The 23,935-nt window shown below is 43.5% G+C and overlaps 1 protein-coding gene and 59 non-coding genes across 63 annotated transcripts in view; 1 reads left to right on the plus strand and 59 right to left on the minus strand.

Moving 5' to 3' along the window:
• The window catches only part of LOC114767029 (ankyrin repeat domain-containing protein SOWAHC), an 89,349-nt gene that overhangs the window by 21,570 nt on the left and 43,844 nt on the right, over positions 1 to 23,935 (plus strand). The window lies entirely within an intron of this gene.
• trnal-aag (transfer RNA leucine (anticodon AAG)) lies at positions 292 to 373 on the minus strand. The gene has a single exon. It is a non-coding gene; the product is annotated as a tRNA-Leu (tRNA).
• trnag-ucc (transfer RNA glycine (anticodon UCC)) lies at positions 528 to 599 on the minus strand. The gene has a single exon. It is a non-coding gene; the product is annotated as a tRNA-Gly (tRNA).
• trnal-aag (transfer RNA leucine (anticodon AAG)) lies at positions 828 to 909 on the minus strand. The gene has a single exon. It is a non-coding gene; the product is annotated as a tRNA-Leu (tRNA).
• trnag-ucc (transfer RNA glycine (anticodon UCC)) lies at positions 1,267 to 1,338 on the minus strand. Its single transcript has one exon. It is a non-coding gene; the product is annotated as a tRNA-Gly (tRNA).
• Positions 1,738 to 1,819, minus strand: trnal-aag (transfer RNA leucine (anticodon AAG)). Its single transcript has one exon. It is a non-coding gene; the product is annotated as a tRNA-Leu (tRNA).
• Positions 1,974 to 2,045, minus strand: trnag-ucc (transfer RNA glycine (anticodon UCC)). The gene has a single exon. It is a non-coding gene; the product is annotated as a tRNA-Gly (tRNA).
• Positions 2,445 to 2,526, minus strand: trnal-aag (transfer RNA leucine (anticodon AAG)). Its single transcript has one exon. It is a non-coding gene; the product is annotated as a tRNA-Leu (tRNA).
• trnag-ucc (transfer RNA glycine (anticodon UCC)) lies at positions 2,884 to 2,955 on the minus strand. Its single transcript has one exon. It is a non-coding gene; the product is annotated as a tRNA-Gly (tRNA).
• trnal-aag (transfer RNA leucine (anticodon AAG)) lies at positions 3,184 to 3,265 on the minus strand. The gene has a single exon. It is a non-coding gene; the product is annotated as a tRNA-Leu (tRNA).
• On the minus strand, positions 3,623 to 3,694 carry trnag-ucc (transfer RNA glycine (anticodon UCC)). Its single transcript has one exon. It is a non-coding gene; the product is annotated as a tRNA-Gly (tRNA).
• Positions 4,094 to 4,175, minus strand: trnal-aag (transfer RNA leucine (anticodon AAG)). Its single transcript has one exon. It is a non-coding gene; the product is annotated as a tRNA-Leu (tRNA).
• Positions 4,330 to 4,401, minus strand: trnag-ucc (transfer RNA glycine (anticodon UCC)). Its single transcript has one exon. It is a non-coding gene; the product is annotated as a tRNA-Gly (tRNA).
• Positions 4,630 to 4,711, minus strand: trnal-aag (transfer RNA leucine (anticodon AAG)). Its single transcript has one exon. It is a non-coding gene; the product is annotated as a tRNA-Leu (tRNA).
• Positions 5,069 to 5,140, minus strand: trnag-ucc (transfer RNA glycine (anticodon UCC)). The gene has a single exon. It is a non-coding gene; the product is annotated as a tRNA-Gly (tRNA).
• On the minus strand, positions 5,540 to 5,621 carry trnal-aag (transfer RNA leucine (anticodon AAG)). Its single transcript has one exon. It is a non-coding gene; the product is annotated as a tRNA-Leu (tRNA).
• Positions 5,776 to 5,847, minus strand: trnag-ucc (transfer RNA glycine (anticodon UCC)). The gene has a single exon. It is a non-coding gene; the product is annotated as a tRNA-Gly (tRNA).
• trnal-aag (transfer RNA leucine (anticodon AAG)) lies at positions 6,076 to 6,157 on the minus strand. Its single transcript has one exon. It is a non-coding gene; the product is annotated as a tRNA-Leu (tRNA).
• trnag-ucc (transfer RNA glycine (anticodon UCC)) lies at positions 6,515 to 6,586 on the minus strand. Its single transcript has one exon. It is a non-coding gene; the product is annotated as a tRNA-Gly (tRNA).
• trnal-aag (transfer RNA leucine (anticodon AAG)) lies at positions 6,986 to 7,067 on the minus strand. Its single transcript has one exon. It is a non-coding gene; the product is annotated as a tRNA-Leu (tRNA).
• trnag-ucc (transfer RNA glycine (anticodon UCC)) lies at positions 7,222 to 7,293 on the minus strand. Its single transcript has one exon. It is a non-coding gene; the product is annotated as a tRNA-Gly (tRNA).
• Positions 7,692 to 7,773, minus strand: trnal-aag (transfer RNA leucine (anticodon AAG)). Its single transcript has one exon. It is a non-coding gene; the product is annotated as a tRNA-Leu (tRNA).
• Positions 8,778 to 8,849, minus strand: trnag-ucc (transfer RNA glycine (anticodon UCC)). Its single transcript has one exon. It is a non-coding gene; the product is annotated as a tRNA-Gly (tRNA).
• Positions 9,078 to 9,159, minus strand: trnal-aag (transfer RNA leucine (anticodon AAG)). The gene has a single exon. It is a non-coding gene; the product is annotated as a tRNA-Leu (tRNA).
• Positions 9,517 to 9,588, minus strand: trnag-ucc (transfer RNA glycine (anticodon UCC)). Its single transcript has one exon. It is a non-coding gene; the product is annotated as a tRNA-Gly (tRNA).
• On the minus strand, positions 9,988 to 10,069 carry trnal-aag (transfer RNA leucine (anticodon AAG)). Its single transcript has one exon. It is a non-coding gene; the product is annotated as a tRNA-Leu (tRNA).
• trnag-ucc (transfer RNA glycine (anticodon UCC)) lies at positions 10,224 to 10,295 on the minus strand. The gene has a single exon. It is a non-coding gene; the product is annotated as a tRNA-Gly (tRNA).
• On the minus strand, positions 10,963 to 11,034 carry trnag-ucc (transfer RNA glycine (anticodon UCC)). The gene has a single exon. It is a non-coding gene; the product is annotated as a tRNA-Gly (tRNA).
• trnal-aag (transfer RNA leucine (anticodon AAG)) lies at positions 11,434 to 11,515 on the minus strand. The gene has a single exon. It is a non-coding gene; the product is annotated as a tRNA-Leu (tRNA).
• Positions 11,670 to 11,741, minus strand: trnag-ucc (transfer RNA glycine (anticodon UCC)). Its single transcript has one exon. It is a non-coding gene; the product is annotated as a tRNA-Gly (tRNA).
• On the minus strand, positions 11,971 to 12,052 carry trnal-aag (transfer RNA leucine (anticodon AAG)). The gene has a single exon. It is a non-coding gene; the product is annotated as a tRNA-Leu (tRNA).
• trnag-ucc (transfer RNA glycine (anticodon UCC)) lies at positions 12,410 to 12,481 on the minus strand. Its single transcript has one exon. It is a non-coding gene; the product is annotated as a tRNA-Gly (tRNA).
• Positions 13,117 to 13,188, minus strand: trnag-ucc (transfer RNA glycine (anticodon UCC)). The gene has a single exon. It is a non-coding gene; the product is annotated as a tRNA-Gly (tRNA).
• trnal-aag (transfer RNA leucine (anticodon AAG)) lies at positions 13,417 to 13,498 on the minus strand. Its single transcript has one exon. It is a non-coding gene; the product is annotated as a tRNA-Leu (tRNA).
• Positions 13,856 to 13,927, minus strand: trnag-ucc (transfer RNA glycine (anticodon UCC)). The gene has a single exon. It is a non-coding gene; the product is annotated as a tRNA-Gly (tRNA).
• On the minus strand, positions 14,327 to 14,408 carry trnal-aag (transfer RNA leucine (anticodon AAG)). Its single transcript has one exon. It is a non-coding gene; the product is annotated as a tRNA-Leu (tRNA).
• On the minus strand, positions 14,766 to 14,837 carry trnag-ucc (transfer RNA glycine (anticodon UCC)). Its single transcript has one exon. It is a non-coding gene; the product is annotated as a tRNA-Gly (tRNA).
• On the minus strand, positions 15,237 to 15,318 carry trnal-aag (transfer RNA leucine (anticodon AAG)). The gene has a single exon. It is a non-coding gene; the product is annotated as a tRNA-Leu (tRNA).
• On the minus strand, positions 15,473 to 15,544 carry trnag-ucc (transfer RNA glycine (anticodon UCC)). The gene has a single exon. It is a non-coding gene; the product is annotated as a tRNA-Gly (tRNA).
• Positions 15,773 to 15,854, minus strand: trnal-aag (transfer RNA leucine (anticodon AAG)). The gene has a single exon. It is a non-coding gene; the product is annotated as a tRNA-Leu (tRNA).
• Positions 16,212 to 16,283, minus strand: trnag-ucc (transfer RNA glycine (anticodon UCC)). The gene has a single exon. It is a non-coding gene; the product is annotated as a tRNA-Gly (tRNA).
• trnal-aag (transfer RNA leucine (anticodon AAG)) lies at positions 16,683 to 16,764 on the minus strand. Its single transcript has one exon. It is a non-coding gene; the product is annotated as a tRNA-Leu (tRNA).
• trnag-ucc (transfer RNA glycine (anticodon UCC)) lies at positions 17,122 to 17,193 on the minus strand. The gene has a single exon. It is a non-coding gene; the product is annotated as a tRNA-Gly (tRNA).
• trnal-aag (transfer RNA leucine (anticodon AAG)) lies at positions 17,593 to 17,674 on the minus strand. The gene has a single exon. It is a non-coding gene; the product is annotated as a tRNA-Leu (tRNA).
• trnag-ucc (transfer RNA glycine (anticodon UCC)) lies at positions 17,829 to 17,900 on the minus strand. Its single transcript has one exon. It is a non-coding gene; the product is annotated as a tRNA-Gly (tRNA).
• On the minus strand, positions 18,300 to 18,381 carry trnal-aag (transfer RNA leucine (anticodon AAG)). Its single transcript has one exon. It is a non-coding gene; the product is annotated as a tRNA-Leu (tRNA).
• trnag-ucc (transfer RNA glycine (anticodon UCC)) lies at positions 18,536 to 18,607 on the minus strand. Its single transcript has one exon. It is a non-coding gene; the product is annotated as a tRNA-Gly (tRNA).
• Positions 18,836 to 18,917, minus strand: trnal-aag (transfer RNA leucine (anticodon AAG)). The gene has a single exon. It is a non-coding gene; the product is annotated as a tRNA-Leu (tRNA).
• Positions 19,275 to 19,346, minus strand: trnag-ucc (transfer RNA glycine (anticodon UCC)). Its single transcript has one exon. It is a non-coding gene; the product is annotated as a tRNA-Gly (tRNA).
• Positions 19,746 to 19,827, minus strand: trnal-aag (transfer RNA leucine (anticodon AAG)). Its single transcript has one exon. It is a non-coding gene; the product is annotated as a tRNA-Leu (tRNA).
• On the minus strand, positions 20,185 to 20,256 carry trnag-ucc (transfer RNA glycine (anticodon UCC)). Its single transcript has one exon. It is a non-coding gene; the product is annotated as a tRNA-Gly (tRNA).
• Positions 20,656 to 20,737, minus strand: trnal-aag (transfer RNA leucine (anticodon AAG)). Its single transcript has one exon. It is a non-coding gene; the product is annotated as a tRNA-Leu (tRNA).
• Positions 20,892 to 20,963, minus strand: trnag-ucc (transfer RNA glycine (anticodon UCC)). The gene has a single exon. It is a non-coding gene; the product is annotated as a tRNA-Gly (tRNA).
• Positions 21,192 to 21,273, minus strand: trnal-aag (transfer RNA leucine (anticodon AAG)). Its single transcript has one exon. It is a non-coding gene; the product is annotated as a tRNA-Leu (tRNA).
• trnag-ucc (transfer RNA glycine (anticodon UCC)) lies at positions 21,631 to 21,702 on the minus strand. Its single transcript has one exon. It is a non-coding gene; the product is annotated as a tRNA-Gly (tRNA).
• Positions 22,338 to 22,409, minus strand: trnag-ucc (transfer RNA glycine (anticodon UCC)). The gene has a single exon. It is a non-coding gene; the product is annotated as a tRNA-Gly (tRNA).
• Positions 22,638 to 22,719, minus strand: trnal-aag (transfer RNA leucine (anticodon AAG)). Its single transcript has one exon. It is a non-coding gene; the product is annotated as a tRNA-Leu (tRNA).
• On the minus strand, positions 23,077 to 23,148 carry trnag-ucc (transfer RNA glycine (anticodon UCC)). Its single transcript has one exon. It is a non-coding gene; the product is annotated as a tRNA-Gly (tRNA).
• On the minus strand, positions 23,548 to 23,629 carry trnal-aag (transfer RNA leucine (anticodon AAG)). Its single transcript has one exon. It is a non-coding gene; the product is annotated as a tRNA-Leu (tRNA).
• Positions 23,784 to 23,855, minus strand: trnag-ucc (transfer RNA glycine (anticodon UCC)). Its single transcript has one exon. It is a non-coding gene; the product is annotated as a tRNA-Gly (tRNA).

A 23,935-nucleotide genomic window follows, 5' to 3' on the forward strand; every position in this document is an offset into this window, starting at 1 on the left:
TGGTGTACCTTTATGACGTTTACAAAAAGCAGCTGATTCGTCTGAGCAGTTGTAGTAGTTCTTACTAAAGGGAGCATGGCACTGCTGAGGTGTCAAACTAGAGCTTGATAAATAGTGAGAAGCCATGCTCAGGACTTTGTCAGCAATTCAAAGACAGGTGAAAAGGTGTGTGGGTAAAATGAAGCTTTTCACTTTCGGCTGTGTACTGTGAATGTACCGTGTTTGGCATGGCAGCTTAAGGAAAACTAAAAAATTGGGTCTATAATAAGTTAATTGCAGTTTTAAATATAATGGCAGCGGTGGGATTTGAACCCACGCCTCCGAAGAGACTGGAGCCTTAATCCAGCGCCTTAGACCGCTCGGCCACACTACCATGAAGCAAATTTTACCAAAGCCCCATTTGTTAAAGAGTGTGTGAGATGAAGACTTCAACATAAAAAAATTTGGCTCAAAAAGTTCCATGGCGGCAAGATACCAAAGAATGAACGCACAGACGAGCGGTTAGATTTCTGTTGCAAAAGATGTACTGCGTTGGCCGGGAATCGAACCCGGGTCAACTGCTTGGAAGGCAGCTATGCTCACCACTATACCACAAACGCACAAGTTAGAATGGTATCCATGTTGCACAATGACTAAGGGCATCTAGACCTGTTTTTGTTCTTTCTTGGTTGAAAACAGATCAGATTGTGACAGGTAAAAAGGTGTGTGGGTAAAAAGAAGCTTTTCACCTTCGGCTGTGTACTGTGAATGTACCGTGTTTGGCATGGCAGCTTAAGGAAAACAAAAAAATCGGGTCTATAATAAGTTAATTGCAGTTTTAAATATAATGGCAGAAGTGGGATTTGAACCCACGCCTCCGAAGAGACTGGAGCCTTAATCCAGCGCCTTAGACCGCTCGGCCACACTACCTAGCAGATCGCAGCAGCAAACGATCCTTCGGATTTTAAATAAATGAGATGTGCACATAATGAACGCGGCGTTAAATTTCATTAAAAACATCAGTTGTTCCATCAGGTACTGAAGTTCATAATGATAGGGGTGGGATTCTAACCCACGACTCCAGAGAGACTGGAATTTAAATCCAGCCTTTTAGACTGCTTGGCCACACTACCATGAAGCAAATTTGACCAAAGCCCCATTTGTTAAAGAGTGTTTGAGATGAAGACTTCAACATAAAAAAATTTGGCTCAAAAGGTTCCATGGCGGCAAGATACCAAAGAATGAACGCACAGACGAGCGGTTAGATTTCTGTTGCAAAAGATGTACTGCGTTGGCCGGGAATCGAACCCGGGTCAACTGCTTGGAAGGCAGCTATGCTCACCACTATACCACCAACGCACAAGTTAGGAAGGTATCCATGTTGCACAATGACTAAGGGCATCTAGACCTGTTTTTGCTCTTTCTTGGTTGAAAACAGATCAGATTTTGATGGGTCGTACAAGTGAGTGGTGTACCTTTATGACGTTTACAAAAAGCAGCTGATTCGTCTGAGCAGTTGTAGTAGTTCTTACTAAAGGGAGCATGGCACTGCTGAGGTGTCAAACTAGAGCTTGATAAATAGTGAGAAGCCATGCTCAGGACTTTGTCAGCAATTCAAAGACAGGTGAAAAGGTGTGTGGGTAAAATGAAGCTTTTCACTTTCGGCTGTGTACTGTGAATGTACCGTGTTTGGCATGGCAGCTTAAGGAAAACTAAAAAATTGGGTCTATAATAAGTTAATTGCAGTTTTAAATATAATGGCAGCGGTGGGATTTGAACCCACGCCTCCGAAGAGACTGGAGCCTTAATCCAGCGCCTTAGACCGCTCGGCCACACTACCATGAAGCAAATTTTACCAAAGCCCCATTTGTTAAAGAGTGTGTGAGATGAAGACTTCAACATAAAAAAATTTGGCTCAAAAGGTTCCATGGCGGCAAGATACCAAAGAATGAACGCACAGACGAGCGGTTAGATTTCTGTTGCAAAAGATGTACTGCGTTGGCCGGGAATCGAACCCGGGTCAACTGCTTGGAAGGCAGCTATGCTCACCACTATACCACCAACGCACAAGTTAGGAAGGTATCCATGTTGCACAATGACTAAGGGCATCTAGACCTGTTTTTGCTCTTTCTTGGTTGAAAACAGATCAGATTTTGATGGGTCGTACAAGTGAGTGGTGTACCTTTATGACGTTTACAAAAAGCAGCTGATTCGTCTGAGCAGTTGTAGTAGTTCTTACTAAAGGGAGCATGGCACTGCTGAGGTGTCAAACTAGAGCTTGATAAATAGTGAGAAGCCATGCTCAGGACTTTGTCAGCAATTCAAAGACAGGTGAAAAGGTGTGTGGGTAAAATGAAGCTTTTCACTTTCGGCTGTGTACTGTGAATGTACCGTGTTTGGCATGGCAGCTTAAGGAAAACTAAAAAATTGGGTCTATAATAAGTTAATTGCAGTTTTAAATATAATGGCAGCGGTGGGATTTGAACCCACGCCTCCGAAGAGACTGGAGCCTTAATCCAGCGCCTTAGACCGCTCGGCCACACTACCTAGCAGATCGCAGCAGCAAACGATCCTTCGGATTTTAAATAAATGAGATGTGCACATAATGAACGCGGCGTTAAATTTCATTAAAAACATCAGTTGTTCCATCAGGTACTGAAGTTCATAATGATAGGGGTGGGATTCTAACCCACGACTCCAGAGAGACTGGAATTTAAATCCAGCCTTTTAGACTGCTTGGCCACACTACCATGAAGCAAATTTGACCAAAGCCCCATTTGTTAAAGTGTGTTTGAGATGAAGACTTCAACATAAAAAAATTTGGCTCAAAAGGTTCCATGGCGGCAAGATACCAAAGAATGAACGCACAGACGAGCGGTTAGATTTCTGTTGCAAAAGATGTACTGCGTTGGCCGGGAATCGAACCCGGGTCAACTGCTTGGAAGGCAGCTATGCTCACCACTATACCACCAACGCACAAGTTAGAATGGTATCCATGTTGCACAATGACTAAGGGCATCTAGACCTGTTTTTGTTCTTTCTTGGTTGAAAACAGATCAGATTGTGACAGGTAAAAAGGTGTGTGGGTAAAAAGAAGCTTTTCACCTTCGGCTGTGTACTGTGAATGTACCGTGTTTGGCATGGCAGCTTAAGGAAAACAAAAAAATCGGGTCTATAATAAGTTAATTGCAGTTTTAAATATAATGGCAGCGGTGGGATTTGAACCCACGCCTCCGAAGAGACTGGAGCCTTAATCCAGCGCCTTAGACCGCTCGGCCACACTACCTAGCAGATCGCAGCAGCAAACGATCCTTCGGATTTTAAATAAATGAGATGTGCACATAATGAACGCGGCGTTAAATTTCATTAAAAACATCAGTTGTTCCATCAGGTACTGAAGTTCATAATGATAGGGGTGGGATTCTAACCCACGACTCCAGAGAGACTGGAATTTAAATCCAGCCTTTTAGACTGCTTGGCCACACTACCATGAAGCAAATTTGACCAAAGCCCCATTTGTTAAAGAGTGTTTGAGATGAAGACTTCAACATAAAAAAATTTGGCTCAAAAGGTTCCATGGCGGCAAGATACCAAAGAATGAACGCACAGACGAGCGGTTAGATTTCTGTTGCAAAAGATGTACTGCGTTGGCCGGGAATCGAACCCGGGTCAACTGCTTGGAAGGCAGCTATGCTCACCACTATACCACCAACGCACAAGTTAGGAAGGTATCCATGTTGCACAATGACTAAGGGCATCTAGACCTGTTTTTGCTCTTTCTTGGTTGAAAACAGATCAGATTTTGATGGGTCGTACAAGTGAGTGGTGTACCTTTATGACGTTTACAAAAAGCAGCTGATTCGTCTGAGCAGTTGTAGTAGTTCTTACTAAAGGGAGCATGGCACTGCTGAGGTGTCAAACTAGAGCTTGATAAATAGTGAGAAGCCATGCTCAGGACTTTGTCAGCAATTCAAAGACAGGTGAAAAGGTGTGTGGGTAAAATGAAGCTTTTCACTTTCGGCTGTGTACTGTGAATGTACCGTGTTTGGCATGGCAGCTTAAGGAAAACAAAAAAATTGGGTCTATAATAAGTTAATTGCAGTTTTAAATATAATGGCAGCGGTGGGATTTGAACCCACGCCTCCGAAGAGACTGGAGCCTTAATCCAGCGCCTTAGACCGCTCGGCCACACTACCATGAAGCAAATTTTACCAAAGCCCCATTTGTTAAAGAGTGTGTGAGATGAAGACTTCAACATAAAAAAATTTGGCTCAAAAAGTTCCATGGCGGCAAGATACCAAAGAATGAACGCACAGACGAGCGGTTAGATTTCTGTTGCAAAAGATGTACTGCGTTGGCCGGGAATCGAACCCGGGTCAACTGCTTGGAAGGCAGCTATGCTCACCACTATACCACCAACGCACAAGTTAGAATGGTATCCATGTTGCACAATGACTAAGGGCATCTAGACCTGTTTTTGTTCTTTCTTGGTTGAAAACAGATCAGATTGTGACAGGTAAAAAGGTGTGTGGGTAAAAAGAAGCTTTTCACCTTCGGCTGTGTACTGTGAATGTACCGTGTTTGGCATGGCAGCTTAAGGAAAACAAAAAAATCGGGTCTATAATAAGTTAATTGCAGTTTTAAATATAATGGCAGCGGTGGGATTTGAACCCACGCCTCCGAAGAGACTGGAGCCTTAATCCAGCGCCTTAGACCGCTCGGCCACACTACCTAGCAGATTGCAGCAGCAAACGATCCTTCGGATTTTAAATAAATGAGATGTGCACATAATGAACGCGGCGTTAAATTTCATTAAAAACATCAGTTGTTCCATCAGGTACTGAAGTTCATAATGATAGGGGTGGGATTCTAACCCACGACTCCAGAGAGACTGGAATTTAAATCCAGCCTTTTAGACTGCTTGGCCACACTACCATGAAGCAAATTTGACCAAAGCCCCATTTGTTAAAGAGTGTTTGAGATGAAGACTTCAACATAAAAAAATTTGGCTCAAAAGGTTCCATGGCGGCAAGATACCAAAGAATGAACGCACAGACGAGCGGTTAGATTTCTGTTGCAAAAGATGTACTGCGTTGGCCGGGAATCGAACCCGGGTCAACTGCTTGGAAGGCAGCTATGCTCACCACTATACCACCAACGCACAAGTTAGGAAGGTATCCATGTTGCACAATGACTAAGGGCATCTAGACCTGTTTTTGCTCTTTCTTGGTTGAAAACAGATCAGATTTTGATGGGTCGTACAAGTGAGTGGTGTACCTTTATGACGTTTACAAAAAGCAGCTGATTCGTCTGAGCAGTTGTAGTAGTTCTTACTAAAGGGAGCATGGCACTGCTGAGGTGTCAAACTAGAGCTTGATAAATAGTGAGAAGCCATGCTCAGGACTTTGTCAGCAATTCAAAGACAGGTGAAAAGGTGTGTGGGTAAAATGAAGCTTTTCACTTTCGGCTGTGTACTGTGAATGTACCGTGTTTGGCATGGCAGCTTAAGGAAAACTAAAAAATTGGGTCTATAATAAGTTAATTGCAGTTTTAAATATAATGGCAGCGGTGGGATTTGAACCCACGCCTCCGAAGAGACTGGAGCCTTAATCCAGCGCCTTAGACCGCTCGGCCACACTACCATGAAGCAAATTTTACCAAAGCCCCATTTGTTAAAGAGTGTGTGAGATGAAGACTTCAACATAAAAAAATTTGGCTCAAAAAGTTCCATGGCGGCAAGATACCAAAGAATGAACGCACAGACGAGCGGTTAGATTTCTGTTGCAAAAGATGTACTGCGTTGGCCGGGAATCGAACCCGGGTCAACTGCTTGGAAGGCAGCTATGCTCACCACTATACCACCAACGCACAAGTTAGAATGGTATCCATGTTGCACAATGACTAAGGGCATCTAGACCTGTTTTTGTTCTTTCTTGGTTGAAAACAGATCAGATTGTGACAGGTAAAAAGGTGTGTGGGTAAAAAGAAGCTTTTCACCTTCGGCTGTGTACTGTGAATGTACCGTGTTTGGCATGGCAGCTTAAGGAAAACAAAAAAATCGGGTCTATAATAAGTTAATTGCAGTTTTAAATATAATGGCAGCGGTGGGATTTGAACCCACGCCTCCGAAGAGACTGGAGCCTTAATCCAGCGCCTTAGACCGCTCGGCCACACTACCTAGCAGATCGCAGCAGCAAACGATCCTTCGGATTTTAAATAAATGAGATGTGCACATAATGAATGCGGCGTTAAATTTCATTAAAAACATCAGTTGTTCCATCAGGTACTGAAGTTCATAATGATAGGGGTGGGATTCTAACCCATGACTCCAGAGAGACTGGAATTTAAATCCAGCCTTTTAAACTGCTTGGCCACACTACCATGAAGCAAATTTGACCAAAGCCCCATTTGTTAAAGAGTGTTTGAGATGAAGACTTCAACATAAAAAAATTTGGCTCAAAAGGTTCCATGGCGGCAAGATACCAAAGAATGAACGCACAGACGAGCGGTTAGATTTCTGTTGCAAAAGATGTACTGCGTTGGCCGGGAATCGAACCCGGGTCAACTGCTTGGAAGGCAGCTATGCTCACCACTATACCACCAACGCACAAGTTAGGAAGGTATCCATGTTGCACAATGACTAAGGGCATCTAGACATGTTTTTGCTCTTTCTTGGTTGAAAACAGATCAGATTTTGATGGGTCGTACAAGTGAGTGGTGTACCTTTATGACGTTTACAAAAAGCAGCTGATTCGTCTGAGCAGTTGTAGTAGTTCTTACTAAAGGGAGCATGGCACTGCTGAGGTGTCAAACTAGAGCTTGATAAATAGTGAGAAGCCATGCTCAGGACTTTGTCAGCAATTCAAAGACAGGTGAAAAGGTGTGTGGGTAAAATGAAGCTTTTCACTTTCGGCTGTGTACTGTGAATGTACCGTGTTTGGCATGGCAGCTTAAGGAAAACTAAAAAATTGGGTCTATAATAAGTTAATTGCAGTTTTAAATATAATGGCAGCGGTGGGATTTGAACCCACGCCTCCGAAGAGACTGGAGCCTTAATCCAGCGCCTTAGACCGCTCGGCCACACTACCATGAAGCAAATTTTACCATAGCCCCATTTGTTAAAGAGTGTGTGAGATGAAGACTTCAACATAAAAAAATTTGGCTCAAAAAGTTCCATGGCGGCAAGATACCAAAGAATGAACGCACAGACGAGCGGTTAGATTTCTGTTGCAAAAGATGTACTGCGTTGGCCGGGAATCGAACCCGGGTCAACTGCTTGGAAGGCAGCTATGCTCACCACTATACCACCAACGCACAAGTTAGGAAGGTATCCATGTTGCACAATGACTAAGGGCATCTAGACCTGTTTTTGCTCTTTCTTGGTTGAAAACAGATCAGATTTTGATGGGTCGTACAAGTGAGTGGTGTACCTTTATGACGTTTACAAAAAGCAGCTGATTCGTCTGAGCAGTTGTAGTAGTTCTTACTAAAGGGAGCATGGCACTGCTGAGGTGTCAAACTAGAGCTTGATAAATAGTGAGAAGCCATGCTCAGGACTTTGTCAGCAATTCAAAGACAGGTGAAAAGGTGTGTGGGTAAAATGAAGCTTTTCACTTCGGCTGTGTACTGTGAATGTACCGTGTTTGGCATGGCAGCTTAAGGAAAACTAAAAAATGGGGTCTATAATAAGTTAATTGCAGTTTTAAATATAATGGCAGCGGTGGGATTTGAACCCACGCCTCCGAAGAGACTGGAGCCTTAATCCAGCGCCTTAGACCGCTCGGCCACACTACCATGAAGCAAATTTTACCAAAGCCCCATTTGTTAAAGAGTGTGTGAGATGAAGACTTCAACATAAAAAAATTTGGCTCAAAAAGTTCCATGGCGGCAAGATACCAAAGAATGAACGCACAGACGAGCGGTTAGATTTCTGTTGCAAAAGATGTACTGCGTTGGCCGGTAATCGAACCCGGGTCAACTGCTTGGAAGGCAGCTATGCTCACCACTATACCAACAACGCACAAGTTAGGAAGGTATCCATGTTGCACAATGACTAAGGGCATCTAGACCTGTTTTTGCTCTTTCTTGGTTGAAAACAGATCAGATTTTGATGGGTCGTACAAGTGAGTGGTGTACCTTTATGACGTTTACAAAAAGCAGCTGATTCGTCTGAGCAGTTGTAGTAGTTCTTACTAAAGGGAGCATGGCACTGCTGAGGTGTCAAACTAGAGCTTGATAAATAGTGAGAAGCCATGCTCAGGACTTTGTCAGCAATTCAAAGACAGGTGAAAAGGTGTGTGGGTAAAATGAAGCTTTTCACTTTCGGCTTTGTACTGTGAATGTACCGTGTTTGGCATGGCAGCTTAAGGAAAACTAAAAAATTGGGTCTATAATAAGTTAATTGCAGTTTTAAATATAATGGCAGCGGTGGGATTTGAACCCACGCCTCCGAAGAGACTGGAGCCTTAATCCAGCGCCTTAGACCGCTCGGCCACACTAATGAACGCGGCGTTAAATTTCATTAAAAACATCAGTTGTTCCATCAGGTACTGAAGTTCATAATGATAGGGGTGGGATTCTAACCCACGACTCCAGAGAGACTGGAATTTAAATCCAGCCTTTTAGACTGCTTGGCCACACTACCATGAAGCAAATTTGACCAAAGCCCCATTTGTTAAAGTGTGTTTGAGATGAAGACTTCAACATAAAAAAATTTGGCTCAAAAGGTTCCATGGCGGCAAGATACCAAAGAATGAACGCACAGACGAGCGGTTAGATTTCTGTTGCAAAAGATGTACTGCGTTGGCCGGGAATCGAACCCGGGTCAACTGCTTGGAAGGCAGCTATGCTCACCACTATACCACCAACGCACAAGTTAGATTGGTATCCATGTTGCACAATGACTAAGGGCATCTAGACCTGTTTTTGTTCTTTCTTGGTTGAAAACAGATCAGATTGTGACAGGTAAAAAGGTGTGTGGGTAAAAAGAAGCTTTTCACCTTCGGCTGTGTACTGTGAATGTACCGTGTTTGGCATGGCAGCTTAAGGAAAACAAAAAAATCGGGTCTATAATAAGTTAATTGCAGTTTTAAATATAATGGCAGCGGTGGGATTTGAACCCACGCCTCCGAAGAGACTGGAGCCTTAATCCAGCGCCTTAGACCGCTCGGCCACACTACCTAGCAGATCGCAGCAGCAAACGATCCTTCGGATTTTAAATAAATGAGATGTGCACATAATGAACGCGGCGTTAAATTTCATTAAAAACATCAGTTGTTCCATCAGGTACTGAAGTTCATAATGATAGGGGTGGGATTCTAACCCACGACTCCAGAGAGACTGGAATTTAAATCCAGCCTTTTAGACTGCTTGGCCACACTACCATGAAGCAAATTTGACCAAAGCCCCATTTGTTAAAGAGTGTTTGAGATGAAGACTTCAACATAAAAAAATTTGGCTCAAAAGGTTCCATGGCGGCAAGATACCAAAGAATGAACGCACAGACGAGCAGTTAGATTTCTGTTGCAAAAGATGTACTGCGTTGGCCGGGAATCGAACCCGGGTCAACTGCTTGGAAGGCAGCTATGCTCACCACTATACCACCAACGCACAAGTTAGGAAGGTATCCATGTTGCACAATGACTAAGGGCATCTAGACCTGTTTTTGCTCTTTCTTGGTTGAAAACAGATCAGATTTTGATGGGTCATACAAGTGAGTGGTGTACCTTTATGACGTTTACAAAAAGCAGCTGATTCGTCTGAGCAGTTGTAGTAGTTCTTACTAAAGGGAGCATGGCACTGCTGAGGTGTCAAACTAGAGCTTGATAAATAGTGAGAAGCCATGCTCAGGACTTTGTCAGCAATTCAAAGACAGGTGAAAAGGTGTGTGGGTAAAATGAAGCTTTTCACTTTCGGCTGTGTACTGTGAATGTACCGTGTTTGGCATGGCAGCTTAAGGAAAACTAAAAAATTGGGTCTATAATAAGTTAATTGCAGTTTTAAATATAATGGCAGCGGTGGGATTTGAACCCACGCCTCCGAAGAGACTGGAGCCTTAATCCAGCGCCTTAGACCGCTCGGCCACACTACCATGAAGCAAATTTTACCAAAGCCCCATTTGTTAAAGAGTGTGTGAGATGAAGACTTCAACATAAAAAAATTTGGCTCAAAAAGTTCCATGGCGGCAAGATACCAAAGAATGAACGCACAGACGAGCGGTTAGATTTCTGTTGCAAAAGATGTACTGCGTTGGCCGGGAATCGAACCCGGGTCAACTGCTTGGAAGGCAGCTATGCTCACCACTATACCACCAACGCACAAGTTAGAATGGTATCCATGTTGCACAATGACTAAGGGCATCTAGACCTGTTTTTGTTCTTTCTTGGTTGAAAACAGATCAGATTGTGACAGGTAGAAAGGTGTGTGGGTAAAAAGAAGCTTTTCACCTTCGGCTGTGTACTGTGAATGTACCGTGTTTGGCATGGCAGCTTAAGGAAAACAAAAAAATCGGGTCTATAATAAGTTAATTGCAGTTTTAAATATAATGGCAGCGGTAAGATTTGAACTCACGCCTCCGAAGAGACTGGAGCCTTAATCCAGCGCCTTAGACCGCTCGGCCACACTACCTAGCAGATCGCAGCAGCAAACGATCCTTCGGATTTTAAATAAATGAGATGTGCACATAATGAACGCGGCGTTAAATTTCATTAAAAACATCAGTTGTTCCATCAGGTACTGAAGTTCATAATGATAGGGGTGGGATTCTAACCCACGACTCCAGAGAGACTGGAATTTAAATCCAGCCTTTTAGACTGCTTGGCCACACTACCATGAAGCAAATTTGACCAAAGCCCCATTTGTTAAAGAGTGTTTGAGATGAAGACTTCAACATAAAAAAATTTGGCTCAAAAGGTTCCATGGCGGCAAGATACCAAAGAATGAACGCACAGACGAGCGGTTAGATTTCTGTTGCAAAAGATGTACTGCGTTGGCCGGGAATCGAACCCGGGTCAACTGCTTGGAAGGCAGCTATGCTCACCACTATACCACCAACGCACAAGTTAGGAAGGTATCCATGTTGCACAATGACTAAGGGCATCTAGACCTGTTTTTGCTCTTTCTTGGTTGAAAACAGATCAGATTTTGATGGGTCGTACAAGTGAGTGGTGTACCTTTATGACGTTTACAAAAAGCAGCTGATTCGTCTGAGCAGTTGTAGTAGTTCTTACTAAAGGGAGCATGGCACTGCTGAGGTGTCAAACTAGAGCTTGATAAATAGTGAGAAGCCATGCTCAGGACTTTGTCAGCAATTCAAAGACAGGTGAAAAGGTGTGTGGGTAAAATGAAGCTTTTCACTTCCGGCTGTGTACTGTGAATGTACCGTGTTTGGCATGGCAGCTTAAGGAAAACTAAAAAATTGGGTCTATAATAAGTTAATTGCAGTTTTAAATATAATGGCAGCGGTGGGATTTGAACCCACGCCTCCGAAGAGACTGGAGCCTTAATCCAGCGCCTGAGACCGCTCGGCCACACTACCATGAAGCAAATTTTACCAAAGCCCCATTTGTTAAAGAGTGTGTGAGATGAAGACTTCAACATAAAAAAATTTGGCTCAAAAAGTTCCATGGCGGCAAGATACCAAAGAATGAACGCACAGACGAGCGGTTAGATTTCTGTTGCAAAAGATGTACTGCGTTGGCCGGGAATCGAACCCGGGTCAACTGCTTGGAAGGCAGCTATGCTCACCACTATACCACCAACGCACAAGTTAGAATGGTATCCATGTTGCACAATGACTAAGGGCATCTAGACCTGTTTTTGTTCTTTCTTGGTTGAAAACAGATCAGATTGTGACAGGTAAAAAGGTGTGTGGGTAAAAAGAAGCTTTTCACCTTCGGCTGTGTACTGTGAATGTACCGTGTTTGGCATGGCAGCTTAAGGAAAACAAAAAAAATCGGGTCTATAATAAGTTAATTGCAGTTTTAAATATAATGGCAGCGGTGGGATTTGAACCCACGCCTCCGAAGAGACTGGAGCCTTAATCCAGCGCCTTAGACCGCTCGGCCACACTACCTAGCAGATCGCAGCAGCAAACGATCCTTCGGATTTTAAATAAATGAGATGTGCACATAATGAACGCGGCGTTAAATTTCATTAAAAACATCAGTTGTTCCATCAGGTACTGAAGTTCATAATGATAGGGGTGGGATTCTAACCCACGACTCCAGAGAGACTGGAATTTAAATCCAGCCTTTTAGACTGCTTGGCCACACTACCATGAAGCAAATTTGACCAAAGCCCCATTTGTTAAAGAGTGTTTGAGATGAAGACTTCAACATAAAAAAATTTGGCTCAAAAGGTTCCATGGCGGCAAGATACCAAAGAATGAACGCACAGACGAGCGGTTAGATTTCTGTTGCAAAAGATGTACTGCGTTGGCCGGGAATCGAACCCGGGTCAACTGCTTGGAAGGCAGCTATGCTCACCACTATACCACCAACGCACAAGTTAGGAAGGTATCCATGTTGCACAATGACTAAGGGCATCTAGACCTGTTTTTGCTCTTTCTTGGTTGAAAACAGATCAGATTTTGATGGGTCGTACAAGTGAGTGGTGTACCTTTATGACGTTTACAAAAAGCAGCTGATTCGTCTGAGCAGTTGTAGTAGTTCTTACTAAAGGGAGCATGGCACTGCTGAGGTGTCAAACTAGAGCTTGATAAATAGTGAGAAGCCATGCTCAGGACTTTGTCAGCAATTCAAAGACAGGTGAAAAGGTGTGTGGGTAAAATGAAGCTTTTCACTTTCGGCTGTGTACTGTGAATGTACCGTGTTTGGCATGGCAGCTTAAGGAAAACTAAAAAATTGGGTCTATAATAAGTTAATTGCAGTTTTAAATATAATGGCAGCGGTAGGATTTGAACCCACGCCTCCGAAGAGACTGGAGCCTTAATCCAGCGCCTGAGACCGCTCGGCCACACTACCATGAAGCAAATTTTACCAAAGCCCCATTTGTTAAAGAGTGTATGAGATGAAGACTTCAACATAAAAAAATTTGGCTCAAAAAGTTCCATGGCGGCAAGATACCAAAGAATGAACGCACAGACGAGCGGTTAGATTTCTGTTGCAAAAGATGTACTGCGTTGGCCGGGAATCGAACCCGGGTCAACTGCTTGGAAGGCAGCTATGCTCACCACTATACCACCAACGCACAAGTTAGAATGGTATCCATGTTGCACAATGACTAAGGGCATCTAGACCTGTTTTTGTTCTTTCTTGGTTGAAAACAGATCAGATTGTGAAAGGTAAAAAGGTGTGTGGGTAAAAAGAAGCTTTTCACCTTCGGCTGTGTACTGTGAATGTACCGTGTTTGGCATGGCAGCTTAAGGAAAACAAAAAAATCGGGTCTATAATAAGTTAATTGCAGTTTTAAATATAATGGCAGCGGTGGGATTTGAACCCACGCCTCCGAAGAGACTGGAGCCTTAATCCAGCGCCTTAGACCGCTCGGCCACACTACCTAGCAGATCGCAGCAGCAAACGATCCTTCGGATTTTAAATAAATGAGATGTGCACATAATGAACGCGGCGTTAAATTTCATTAAAAACATCAGTTGTTCCATCAGGTACTGAAGTTCATAATGATAGGGGTGGGATTCTAACCCACGACTCCAGAGAGACTGGAATTTAAATCCAGCCTTTTAGACTGCTTGGCCACACTACCATGAAGCAAATTTGACCAAAGCCCCATTTGTTAAAGAGTGTTTGAGATGAAGACTTCAACATAAAAAAATTTGGCTCAAAAGGTTCCATGGCGGCAAGATACCAAAGAATGAACGCACAGACGAGCGGTTAGATTTCTGTTGCAAAAGATGTACTGCGTTGGCCGGGAATCGAACCCGGGTCAACTGCTTGGAAGGCAGCTATGCTCACCACTATACCACCAACGCACAAGTTAGGAAGGTATCCATGTTGCACAATGACTAAGGGCATCTAGACCTGTTTTTGCTCTTTCTTGGTTGAAAACAGATCAGATTTTGATGGGTCGTACAAGTGAGTGGTGTACCTTTATGACGTTTACAAAAAGCAGCTGATTCGTCTGAGCAGTTGTAGTAGTTCTTACTAAAGGGAGCATGGCACTGCTGAGGTGTCAAACTAGAGCTTGATAAATAGTGAGAAGCCATGCTCAGGACTTTGTCAGCAATTCAAAGACAGGTGAAAAGGTGTGTGGGTAAAATGAAGCTTTTCACTTTCGGCTGTGTACTGTGAATGTACCGTGTTTGGCATGGCAGCTTAAGGAAAACTAAAAAATGGGGTCTATAATAAGTTAATTGCAGTTTTAAATATAATGGCAGCGGTGGGATTTGAACCCACGCCTCCGAAGAGACTGGAGCCTTAATCCAGCGCCTTAGACCGCTCGGCCACACTACCTAGCAGATCGCAGCAGCAAACGATCCTTCGGATTTTAAATAAATGAGATGTGCACATAATGAACGCGGCGTTAAATTTCATTAAAAACATCAGTTGTTCCATCAGGTACTGAAGTTCATAATGATAGGGGTGGGATTCTAACCCACGACTCCAGAGAGACTGGAATTTAAATCCAGCCTTTTAGACTGCTTGGCCACACTACCATGAAGCAAATTTGACCAAAGCCCCATTTGTTAAAGAGTGTTTGAGATGAAGACTTCAACATAAAAAAATTTGGCTCAAAAGGTTCCATGGCGGCAAGATACCAAAGAATGAACGCACAGACGAGCGGTTAGATTTCTGTTGCAAAAGATGTACTGCGTTGGCCGGGAATCGAACCCGGGTCAACTGCTTGGAAGGCAGCTATGCTCACCACTATACCACCAACGCACAAGTTAGGAAGGTATCCATGTTGCACAATGACTAAGGGCATCTAGACCTGTTTTTGCTCTTTCTTGGTTGAAAACAGATCAGATTTTGATGGGTCATACAAGTGAGTGGTGTACCTTTATGACGTTTACAAAAAGCAGCTGATTCGTCTGAGCAGTTGTAGTAGTTCTTACTAAAGGGAGCATGGCACTGCTGAGGTGTCAAACTAGAGCTTGATAAATAGTGAGAAGCCATGCTCAGGACTTTGTCAGCAATTCAAAGACAGGTGAAAAGGTGTGTGGGTAAAATGAAGCTTTTCACTTTCGGCTGTGTACTGTGAATGTACCGTGTTTGGCATGGCAGCTTAAGGAAAACAAAAAAATTGGGTCTATAATAAGTTAATTGCAGTTTTAAATATAATGGCAGCGGTGGGATTTGAACCCACGCCTCCGAAGAGACTGGAGCCTTAATCCAGCGCCTTAGACCGCTCGGCCACACTACCATGAAGCAAATTTTACCAAAGCCCCATTTGTTAAAGAGTGTGTGAGATGAAGACTTCAACATAAAAAAATTTGGCTCAAAAAGTTCCATGGCGGCAAGATACCAAAGAATGAACGCACAGACGAGCGGTTAGATTTCTGTTGCAAAAGATGTACTGCGTTGGCCGGGAATCGAACCCGGGTCAACTGCTTGGAAGGCAGCTATGCTCACCACTATACCACCAACGCACAAGTTAGAATGGTATCCATGTTGCACAATGACTAAGGGCATCTAGACCTGTTTTTGTTCTTTCTTGGTTGAAAACAGATCAGATTGTGACAGGTAAAAAGGTGTGTGGGTAAAAAGAAGCTTTTCACCTTCGGCTGTGTACTGTGAATGTACCGTGTTTGGCATGGCAGCTTAAGGAAAACAAAAAAATCGGGTCTATAATAAGTTAATTGCAGTTTTAAATATAATGGCAGCGGTAGGATTTGAACCCACGCCTCCGAAGAGACTGGAGCCTTAATCCAGCGCCTTAGACCGCTCGGCCACACTACCTAGCAGATCGCAGCAGCAAACGATCCTTCGGATTTTAAATAAATGAGATGTGCACATAATGAACGCGGCGTTAAATTTCATTAAAAACATCAGTTGTTCCATCAGGTACTGAAGTTCATAATGATAGGGGTGGGATTCTAACCCATGACTCCAGAGAGACTGGAATTTAAATCCAGCCTTTTAGACTGCTTGGCCACACTACCATGAAGCAAATTTGACCAAAGCCCCATTTGTTAAAGAGTGTTTGAGATGAAGACTTCAACATAAAAAAATTTGGCTCAAAAGGTTCCATGGCGGCAAGATACCAAAGAATGAACGCACAGACGAGCGGTTAGATTTCTGTTGCAAAAGATGTACTGCGTTGGCCGGGAATCGAACCCGGGTCAACTGCTTGGAAGGCAGCTATGCTCACCACTATACCACCAACACACAAGTTAGGAAGGTATCCATGTTGCACAATGACTAAGGGCATCTAGACCTGTTTTTGCTCTTTCTTGGTTGAAAACAGATCAGATTTTGATGGGTCGTACAAGTGAGTGGTGTACCTTTATGACGTTTACAAAAAGCAGCTGATTCGTCTGAGCAGTTGTAGTAGTTCTTACTAAAGGGAGCATGGCACTGCTGAGGTGTCAAACTAGAGCTTGATAAATAGTGAGAAGCCATGCTCAGGACTTTGTCAGCAATTCAAAGACAGGTGAAAAGGTGTGTGGGTAAAATGAAGCTTTTCACTTTCGGCTGTGTACTGTGAATGTACCGTGTTTGGCATGGCAGCTTAAGGAAAACTAAAAAATGGGGTCTATAATAAGTTAATTGCAGTTTTAAATATAATGGCAGCGGTGGGATTTGAACCCACGCCTCCGAAGAGACTGGAGCCTTAATCCAGCGCCTTAGACCGCTCGGCCACACTACCTAGCAGATCGCAGCAGCAAACGATCCTTCGGATTTTAAATAAATGAGATGTGCACATAATGAACGCGGCGTTAAATTTCATTAAAAACATCAGTTGTTCCATCAGGTACTGAAGTTCATAATGATAGGGGTGGGATTCTAACCCACGACTCCAGAGAGACTGGAATTTAAATCCAGCCTTTTAGACTGCTTGGCCACACTACCATGAAGCAAATTTGACCAAAGCCCCATTTGTTAAAGAGTGTTTGAGATGAAGACTTCAACATAAAAAAATTTGGCTCAAAAGGTTCCATGGCGGCAAGATACCAAAGAATGAACGCACAGACGAGCGGTTAGATTTCTGTTGCAAAAGATGTACTGCGTTGGCCGGGAATCGAACCCGGGTCAACTGCTTGGAAGGCAGCTATGCTCACCACTATACCACCAACGCACAAGTTAGGAAGGTATCCATGTTGCACAATGACTAAGGGCATCTAGACCTGTTTTTGCTCTTTCTTGGTTGAAAACAGATCAGATTTTGATGGGTCGTACAAGTGAGTGGTGTACCTTTATGACGTTTACAAAAAGCAGCTGATTCGTCTGAGCAGTTGTAGTAGTTCTTACTAAAGGGAGCATGGCACTGCTGAGGTGTCAAACTAGAGCTTGATAAATAGTGAGAAGCCATGCTCAGGACTTTGTCAGCAATTCAAAGACAGGTGAAAAGGTGTGTGGGTAAAATGAAGCTTTTCACTTTCGACTGTGTACTGTGAATGTACCGTGTTTGGCATGGCAGCTTAAGGAAAACTAAAAAATTGGGTCTATAATAAGTTAATTGCAGTTTTAAATATAATGGCAGCGGTGGGATTTGAACCCACGCCTCCGAAGAGACTGGAGCCTTAATCCAGCGCCTTAGACCGCTCGGCCACACTACCATGAAGCAAATTTTACCAAAGCCCCATTTGTTAAAGAGTGTGTGAGATGAAGACTTCAACATAAAAAAATTTGGCTCAAAAAGTTCCATGGCGGCAAGATACCAAAGAATGAACGCACAGACGAGCGGTTAGATTTCTGTTGCAAAAGATGTACTGCGTTGGCCGGGAATCGAACCCGGGTCAACTGCTTGGAAGGCAGCTATGCTCACCACTATACCACCAACGCACAAGTTAGGAAGGTATCCATGTTGCACAATGACTAAGGGCATCTAGACCTGTTTTTGCTCTTTCTTGGTTGAAAACAGATCAGATTTTGATGGGTCGTACAAGTGAGTGGTGTACCTTTATGACGTTTACAAAAAGCAGCTGATTCGTCTGAGCAGTTGTAGTAGTTCTTACTAAAGGGAGCATGGCACTGCTGAGGTGTCAAACTAGAGCTTGATAAATAGTGAGAAGCCATGCTCAGGACTTTGTCAGCAATTCAAAGACAGGTGAAAAGGTGTGTGGGTAAAATGAAGCTTTTCACTTTCGGCTGTGTACTGTGAATGTACCGTGTTTGGCATGGCAGCTTAAGGAAAACTAAAAAATTGGGTCTATAATAAGTTAATTGCAGTTTTAAATATAATTGCAGCGGTGGGATTTGAACCCACGCCTCCGAAGAGACTGGAGCCTTAATCCAGCGCCTTAGACCGCTCGGCCACACTACCATGAAGCAAATTTTACCAAAGCCCCATTTGTTAAAGAGTGTGTGAGATGAAGACTTCAACATAAAAAAATTTGGCTCAAAAAGTTCCATGGCGGCAAGATACCAAAGAATGAACGCACAGACGAGCGGTTAGATTTCTGTTGCAAAAGATGTACTGCGTTGGCCGGGAATCGAACCCGGGTCAACTGCTTGGAAGGCAGCTATGCTCACCACTATACCACCAACGCACAAGTTAAAATGGTATCCATGTTGCACAATGACTAAGGGCATCTAGACCTGTTTTTGTTCTTTCTTGGTTGAAAACAGATCAGATTGTGACAGGTAAAAAGGTGTGTGGGTAAAAAGAAGCTTTTCACCTTCGGCTGTGTACTGTGAATGTACCGTGTTTGGCATGGCAGCTTAAGGAAAACAAAAAAATCGGGTCTATAATAAGTTAATTGCAGTTTTAAATATAATGGCAGCGGTGGGATTTGAACCCACGCCTCCGAAGAGACTGGAGCCTTAATCCAGCGCCTTAGACCGCTCGGCCACACTACCTAGCAAATTGCAGCAGCAAGCGATCCTTCGGATTTTAAATAAATGAGATGTGCACATAATGAATGCGGCGTTAAATTTCATTAAAAACATCAGTTGTTCCATCAGGTACTGAAGTTCATAATGATAGGGGTGGGATTCTAACCCACGACTCCAGAGAGACTGGAATTTAAATCCAGCCTTTTAGACTGCTTGGCCACACTACCATGAAGCAAATTTGACCAAAGCCCCATTTGTTAAAGAGTGTTTGAGATGAAGACTTCAACATAAAAAAATTTGGCTCAAAAGGTTCCATGGCGGCAAGATACCAAAGAATGAACGCACAGACGAGCGGTTAGATTTCTGTTGCAAAAGATGTACTGCGTTGGCCGGGAACCGAACCCGGGTCAACTGCTTGGAAGGCAGCTATGCTGACCACTATACCACCAACGCACAAGTTAGAATGGTATCCATGTTGCACAATGACTAAGGGCATCTAGACCTGTTTTTGCTCTTTCTTGGTTGAAAACAGATCAGATTTTGATGGGTCGTACAAGTGAGTGGTGTACCTTTATGACGTTTACAAAAAGCAGCTGATTCGTCTGAGCAGTTGTAGTAGTTCTTACTAAAGGGAGCATGGCACTGCTGAGGTGTCAAACTAGAGCTTGATAAATAGTGAGAAGCCATGCTCAGGACTTTGTCAGCAATTCAAAGACAGGTGAAAAGGTGTGTGGGTAAAAAGAAGCTTTTCACCTTCGGCTGTGTACTGTGAATGTACCGTGTTTGGCATGGCAGCTTAAGGAAAACAAAAAAATCGGGTCTATAATAAGTTAATTGCAGTTTTAAATATAATGGCAGCGGTGGGATTTGAACCCACGCCTCCGAAGAGACTGGAGCCTTAATCCAGCGCCTTAGACCGCTCGGCCACACTACCTAGCAGATCGCAGCAGCAAACGATCCTTCGGATTTTAAATAAATGAGATGTGCACATAATGAACGCGGCGTTAAATTTCATTAAAAACATCAGTTGTTCCATCAGGTACTGAAGTTCATAATGATAGGGGTGGGATTCTAACCCACGACTCCAGAGAGACTGGAATTTAAATCCAGCCTTTTAGACTGCTTGGCCACACTACCATGAAGCAAATTTGACCAAAGCCCCATTTGTTAAAGAGTGTTTGAGATGAAGACTTCAACATAAAAAAATTTGGCTCAAAAGGTTCCATGGCGGCAAGATACCAAAGAATGAACGCACAGACGAGCGGTTAGATTTCTGTTGCAAAAGATGTACTGCGTTGGCCGGGAATCGAACCCGGGTCAACTGCTTGGAAGGCAGCTATGCTCACCACTATACCACCAACGCACAAGTTAGGAAGGTATCCATGTTGCACAATGACTAAGGGCATCTAGACCTGTTTTTGCTCTTTCTTGGTTGAAAACAGATCAGATTTTGATGGGTCGTACAAGTGAGTGGTGTACCTTTATGACGTTTACAAAAAGCAGCTGATTCGTCTGAGCAGTTGTAGTAGTTCTTACTAAAGGGAGCATGGCACTGCTGAGGTGTCAAACTAGAGCTTGATAAATAGTGAGAAGCCATGCTCAGGACTTTGTCAGCAATTCAAAGACAGGTGAAAAGGTGTGTGGGTAAAATGAAGCTTTTCACTTTCGGCTGTGTACTGTGAATGTACCGTGTTTGGCATGGCAGCTTAAGGAAAACTAAAAAATTGGGTCTATAATAAGTTAATTGCAGTTTTAAATATAATGGCAGCGGTGGGATTTGAACCCACGCCTCCGAAGAGACTGGAGCCTTAATCCAGCGCCTTAGACCGCTCGGCCACACTACCATGAAGCAAATTTTACCAAAGCCCCATTTGTTAAAGAGTGTGTGAGATGAAGACTTCAACATAAAAAAATTTGGCTCAAAAAGTTCCATGGCGGCAAGATACCAAAGAATGAACGCACAGACGAGCGGTTAGATTTCTGTTGCAAAAGATGTACTGCGTTGGCCGGGAATCGAACCCGGGTCAACTGCTTGGAAGGCAGCTATGCTCACCACTATACCACCAACGCACAAGTTAGAATGGTATCCATGTTGCACAATGACTAAGGGCATCTAGACCTGTTTTTGTTCTTTCTTGGTTGAAAACAGATCAGATTGTGACAGGTAAAAAGGTGTGTGGGTAAAAAGAAGCTTTTCACCTTCGGCTGTGTACTGTGAATGTACCGTGTTTGGCATGGCAGCTTAAGGAAAACAAAAAAATCGGGTCTATAATAAGTTAATTGCAGTTTTAAATATAATGGCAGCGGTGGGATTTGAACCCACGCCTCCGAAGAGACTGGAGCCTTAATCCAGCGCCTTAGACCGCTCGGCCACACTACCTAGCAGATCGCAGCAGCAAACGATCCTTCGGATTTTAAATAAATGAGATGTGCACATAATGAACGCGGCGTTAAATTTCATTAAAAACATCAGTTGTTCCATCAGGTACTGAAGTTCATAATGATAGGGGTGGGATTCTAACCCATGACTCCAGAGAGACTGGAATTTAAATCCAGCCTTTTAGACTGCTTGGCCACACTACCATGAAGCAAATTTGACCAAAGCCCCATTTGTTAAAGAGTGTTTGAGATGAAGACTTCAACATAAAAAAATTTGGCTCAAAAGGTTCCATGGCGGCAAGATACCAAAGAATGAACGCACAGACGAGCGGTTAGATTTCTGTTGCAAAAGATGTACTGCGTTGGCCGGGAATCGAACCCGGGTCAATTGCTTGGAAGACAGCTATGCTCACCACTATACCACCAACGCACAAGTTAGGAGGGTATCCATGTTGCACAATGACTAAGGGCATCTAGACCTGTTTTTGCTCTTTCTTGGTTGAAAACAGATCAGATTTTGATGGGTCATACAAGTGAGTGGTGTACCTTTATGACGTTTACAAAAAGCAGCTGATTCGTCTGAGCAGTTGTAGTAGTTCTTACTAAAGGGAGCATGGCACTGCTGAGGTGTCAAACTAGAGCTTGATAAATAGTGAGAAGCCATGCTCAGGACTTTGTCAGCAATTCAAAGACAGGTGAAAAGGTGTGTGGGTAAAATGAAGCTTTTCACTTTCGGCTTTGTACTGTGAATGTACCGTGTTTGGCATGGCAGCTTAAGGAAAACTAAAAAATTGGGTCTATAATAAGTTAATTGCAGTTTTAAATATAATGGCAGCGGTAGGATTTGAACCCACGCCTCCGAAGAGACTGGAGCCTTAATCCAGCGCCTGAGACCGCTCGGCCACACTACCATGAAGCAAATTTTACCAAAGCCCCATTTGTTAAAGAGTGTGTGAGATGAAGACTTCAACATAAAAAAATTTGGCTCAAAAAGTTCCATGGCGGCAAGATACCAAAGAATGAACGCACAGACGAGCGGTTAGATTTCTGTTGCAAAAGATGTACTGCGTTGGCCGGGAATCGAACCCGGGTCAACTGCTTGGAAGGCAGCTATGCTCACCACTATACCACCAACGCACAAGTTAGAATGGTATCCATGTTGCACAATGACTAAGGGCATCTAGACCTGTTTTTGTTCTTTCTTGGTTGAAAACAGATCAGATTGTGACAGGTAAAAAGGTGTGTGGGTAAAAAGAAGCTTTTCACCTTCGGCTGTGTACTGTGAATGTACCGTGTTTGGCATGGCAGCTTAAGGAAAACAAAAAAATCGGGTCTATAATAAGTTAATTGCAGTTTTAAATATAATGGCAGCAGTGGGATTTGAACCCACGCCTCCGAAGAGACTGGAGCCTTAATCCAGCGCCTTAGACCGCTCGGCCACACTACCTAGCAGATCGCAGCAGCAAACGATCCTTCGGATTTTAAATAAATGAGATGTGCACATAATGAACGCGGCGTTAAATTTCATTAAAAACATCAGTTGTTCCATCAGGTACTGAAGTTCATAATGATAGGGGTGGGATTCTAACCCACGACTCCAGAGAGACTGGAATTTAAATCCAGCCTTTTAGACTGCTTGGCCACACTACCATGAAGCAAATTTGACCAAAGCCCCATTTGTTAAAGAGTGTTTGAGATGAAGACTTCAACATAAAAAAATTTGGCTCAAAAGGTTCCATGGCGGCAAGATACCAAAGAATGAACGCACAGACGAGCGGTTAGATTTCTGTTGCAAAAGATGTACTGCGTTGGCCGGGAATCGAACCCGGGTCAACTGCTTGGAAGGCAGCTATGCTCACCACTATACCACCAACGCACAAGTTAGGAAGGTATCCATGTTGCACAATGACTAAGGGCATCTAGACCTGTTTTTGCTCTTTCTTGGTTGAAAACAGATCAGATTTTGATGGGTCGTACAAGTGAGTGGTGTACCTTTATGACGTTTACAAAAAGCAGCTGATTCGTCTGAGCAGTTGTAGTAGTTCTTACTAAAGGGAGCATGGCACTGCTGAGGTGTCAAACTAGAGCTTGATAAATAGTGAGAAGCCATGCTCAGGACTTTGTCAGCAATTCAAAGACAGGTGAAAAGGTGTGTGGGTAAAATGAAGCTTTTCACTTTCGGCTGTGTACTGTGAATGTACCGTGTTTGGCATGGCAGCTTAAGGAAAACTAAAAAATTGGGTCTATAATAAGTTAATTGCAGTTTTAAATATAATGGCAGCGGTGGGATTTGAACCCACGCCTCCGAAGAGACTGGAGCCTTAATCCAGCGCCTTAGACCGCTCGGCCACACTACCATGAAGCAAATTTTACCAAAGCCCCATTTGTTAAAGAGTGTGTGAGATGAAGACTTCAACATAAAAAAATTTGGCTCAAAAAGTTCCATGGCGGCAAGATACCAAAGAATGAACGCACAGACGAGCGGTTAGATTTCTGTTGCAAAAGATGTACTGCGTTGGCCGGGAATCGAACCCGGGTCAACTGCTTGGAAGGCAGCTATGCTCACCACTATACCACCAACGCACAAGTTAGAATGGTATCCATGTTGCACAATGACTAAGGGCATCTAGACCTGTTTTTGTTCTTTCTTGGTTGAAAACAGA

Source organism: Denticeps clupeoides, chromosome 17, assembly GCF_900700375.1.
Source record: "Denticeps clupeoides chromosome 17, fDenClu1.1, whole genome shotgun sequence".
NCBI lineage: Eukaryota > Metazoa > Chordata > Actinopteri > Clupeiformes > Denticipitidae > Denticeps > Denticeps clupeoides.